Source organism: Benincasa hispida, chromosome 2, assembly GCF_027475165.1.
Source record: "Benincasa hispida cultivar pf3 chromosome 2, pf3_genome.v1.1, whole genome shotgun sequence".
Classification (NCBI taxonomy): domain Eukaryota; kingdom Viridiplantae; phylum Streptophyta; class Magnoliopsida; order Cucurbitales; family Cucurbitaceae; genus Benincasa; species Benincasa hispida.
The window spans coordinates 59474185-59478582 of record NC_143479.1 but is presented as its reverse complement, the minus strand read 5'-3'; positions in this window follow the sequence as shown (position 1 = coordinate 59478582).

Here is a 4398-nt window from a genome sequence, read left to right as displayed (position 1 = left end):
AGATGTAATTACAAGAGCAAAACAGTAATTTGACCCAGCTGTACTTACGAGCAATTTGTGCGGGGTCATCATACTGTTGATTGGTTATATTCAATGGACACAGAAATATATCTGTAGTATGAAGAGTGCATCTGTTGGTCTTTAGTTGAGTGCGCGACAGTTAACGGATGGTTGATAATGTAATTAAAGAGTTTAATTAATTATTCACGTATCGTTGGAGCTTCAAGCTACAGGTCCATAAGGTCCCCTTGGTAGCTCAATAGGATTTAGTTGAGAATCAGTTTTTGGGTTAATTTGAATTGTTCAAATTAATAAGAGAGAATTTAATTATATATGATATAATTGACATGATGTATATGATACATTATAGTTTAATTGGAGGAACAAATATTTGAATATGGTTCAAATATATTTTCTTTGAATTAGATTCATAGTTGTTAAATTTAATATAAATATGATTTATATTAAATTTCATAAAATAGAGGAAAAGAACTATAGTTTATATTGTATATGATGCAATATTAAAACTATAGATTATAAATATAATATGATAAGTTGGTTATCATATTTATTTATAATTATTTGATCATTAATTACCTTTTTCTATCTAACAACTTTAGTGGAAAGTTAATAAAGTGGTTTTGTGGCTATTGGGATAGATAAAATATGATTTTTTTTTTCATAATGAATACACACGGCTTGTATGGCAGGTGATTTCACGATTTTATCAGAGTTTATGCGATAGACTTGGTTCTCTACACGATTGAAGAAAACTTTATGCGATAGCTTGTTCTTCCTTCAATCGTCTTCCTTCTCTAAACCACAAACTCCCTCCTAACTAAAATAGCTAGAGCCCACCACTCCTGGGTTCTCACCCCAAGAATACCAAGGTCACTAAGTGGTAGTGTCCTTTACACTTTTTGTTTGTTTGTTCTGGTTGCTGTTTGTTCGAGAGGAGTTCGTGCTTGTTCGAAGTGTTTGTGAAAGTTCGAGGGATTTACTTGAAGAAGAGTTCTTCAAAGGTATAATCTCCAAACCCATATGCAGAAGTGACGTAAACTAGCTTTACGATCGTTCCACAACTTCAGAGGTATTCTTGCAACACTCTTGAAAGGAACACAGTTGAGTATATATACCGCAGTCTCCACTGCAAAACCCCAAAACGACTCCGGTAAGGAAGCGTAACTCATCATCGAACGAACCATGTTCAACAAGGTTCTGTTTCTCCTCTCCGCTACACCATTCTGCTGAGGTGTACTCGACATTGAGAGTTGGGAAACGATTCCATGTTCTATCATATAGTCCTGGAACCCCGAATCCAAAAACTCTCCACCTTGATCTGATCAAAGTGTTTAATCCGTCTATCCAATGCATTTTCAACTTCAACCTTGAACTCTCTAAACTTTTCAAAGGATTCAGACTTTCGTTGCATCAGATAAACATACCCATACCTAGAGTAATCATCAGTAAAACTGATAAAATACTCATAGTCTCCCCTGACTCGCACATTCATAAGACCACAAAGGTCAGAATGTACTAACTCTAGAGGCTTTTTGACTCGATAACCTTTTCCAGTAAAAGATCTTTTAGTCATCTTACCCTCAAGGCAAGATTTGCACACCGGTAAAGAATTTTCTTCTAACTGACTTAGAAGGCCATTCTTCACCAACCTCTCAATCCTATTGAGATTGATGTGCCCTGATCAAAAGTGCCAACATTGGGCATTTTCTTTTGGAGAAACACGTTGACGTTTATTTTGAATTACGACATTTTTAAACATCTCTATGTTATGGAGGGAACTTAATGCTAACGGCCTTAGCACATACAAGTTATTTTCTAGTTTTGCTGTACAAATTTCTACTCCATCTTTATGAATAAACATTTTATTCACATTAAACTGAAGAGTATATTTACATTGCAACAAGCACTTTACAAAAATTATGTTCCTTTTCAACTCAGGAACTACAAATACATCTTTTAAAATAAGAAATCTATTTTGTAAAGTCAAATGGATTCCTCCCACTACCACAACTAAGATGACGTTCCCGGTGCCTACTCGCATCGTCATCTCACCAGCCTTTAGCTTCCACCAGGATCTAATCCCGTGAAAAGAAGAGCAAACATGATTAGTGGCGCCCGAATCAATAATCTAAGTAGAATCATCATTCTCCACTAAACAAGTTTCTAACACCAGTAAATCATATTTACCTTTGTTCGCCTTGGCCTTAACTTTGACCGCCTTCTTTTCCTTCAACCAGCAAGGACAATTCTTCTTCTAGTATCTATCTTGGTTGCAGTGGAAACACTTTCCCTTGTCAACCAACATCGGACGCCTATTTCGTTGGGCGACAGGTGGCTGGTTAGCAGATGTCTTCCCTTTCCCCTTACCACTCTTCTTCTTCTTCCACTTTCCAGTGTTAGAAGTAGAAGGTGCAGACTTAGTCCCAGAGGTCGAACCTCGATGGATCTGCTTTCAAGACGAGGCAACATTTGCCTCACCTCCCCGATTCTCCTAACTTTTCAGTAAGGATTGATAGGTCTGCAACTCGTTGAGGAGAGTTGTAAGGATATATTCCACTTTATTAATAATCGCATTGCTAACAAAGTGGAGGAAGCTTTCCGGCATGAATGCAGAATTATGCTAACCCGACTGCCCTCATCGATCCTAAACCCATTCATCTCCACCACATTGAAGTGGACCATCATGTTAAGTACATGTTCACGAACAGAGGTACCTTCTTCCATTTTGGAGTTGAAGATGTATTTCAGAGCCTCGTGCTTGAGCTGTCCAGACGGTTGTCTGAACATCCCCCGGAGGTACTCCATGATCTCACATGCTAAGGCCATGGGCTCATGCTTCTTGGCCAACACATTGCTAAGACTGGCCAAGATGTAGGCTCGAACCTTCTCGTTTGCTCGTGTCCAACACTCGTACGCCTCTCGAACATTTCGAGCGGCGTTAGGAGCTGGAATAGGAGGACGCTCCTTCGTGAGGGCGAACATAAGATCCTTGATGATTAGAATTGTCGTGATCATATGTTTCCAGCTAGTGTAATTATCGTTAATTAACTTATCGGTGCTTAGCAAAGTAATAGTGCCTGTAGCCATTTTAAAACCATTGCTGAAAAAACGAACAAACTTTTATAAGTCTTTGCTTAAACCACATTTTAACACCAATTTGTTTTAGCAAAATAGTTACTAAGTACCCTAAGTGATAAGACTTCTATTTCGCAATGATGCCCAGCGAGGCAGGACAAACATCACCAGTGGGGTGATCAGATGCCCCTTCACTGGGATGAGACACTCTCAACCATTAGGCAAAACCAACTCTTGGTACTGAACCTAACAACCACCATTTGTTCGGTCTAGAACTTTTAATCCTTAACAATTCCGCGTAAGTGTAACGCCTCATTTTCGGCCCTAGATTCTCGCTCTAATGCACCCACCGTAGGGAAAAAGCATATTAAGACAAGAGACTAAGTAACCTTATCCTATACAGGAGATTAAATAAAGAAACGTGCAAAACTGCAATCCTATAGGGGGACACTCCCAGGATGCCTCGAGGCGATGAACAAAAACTTTATTCAACCTAACGAGGGAGACCATGGGATATGCTGTTGTATTTCCTGCTCCCACTTACTATGAACATTCTCTCCATCCACCTTGATATTGACCTACCCAAACACCATCCTTTAGGGGGACACTCTCAAGGTGCCATAAGGTCGAGGATAGATCTCACGGTGCGGACAATAAAGGGAGAAACGCAAGAGGTTTAAATGAAGCATTAGATACCCAAGTACCTCCCACTGAATGTTCTACCTAGGGGTTCATTAACCTAGATAATCCGGCTACTGATTTTAGTCTAAGTCATTTTTAATCCGCTTAAAAACAACTTTTGTCCTTGAAATGAAACAAGTTCAAGTAGTCACATTACACTTTTTAATGGACTGTCCTAATCTTGCATGCATGCAACAAATCTATCTAATTCACCTTTTCAGGTAGGTTCCCATGTAGGGGTGTTCGTTTCCGTCACCTTAAATACCCCAGCCTAGATAGAACCCGCCTTAGATAAAAGGTCCCTTAAGATAGATTTACTACACTTTAATCTTTTATTAATCAATTTAATCCTATTAAATTGGTTAAAAAATTAAAGCCTAAGGTTACTAATCATATTAGAACCATGATCTTAGATCTATCTCCACCAAGTTTTAATACACTTTTAAAACCGTGATTTAAACCTAAGTTGGCATGCACATCTTTCTTATTGATTTTAGTTCTAATTTCCTTGTAACCTTTATAAAAGAAACAACTAAAACCATACATTTCCACACAACAAGGTATTTATAATGCTTATAAGTTTAACCTATGTGTCATGCTTCATGCAATGTCCGTTCATTA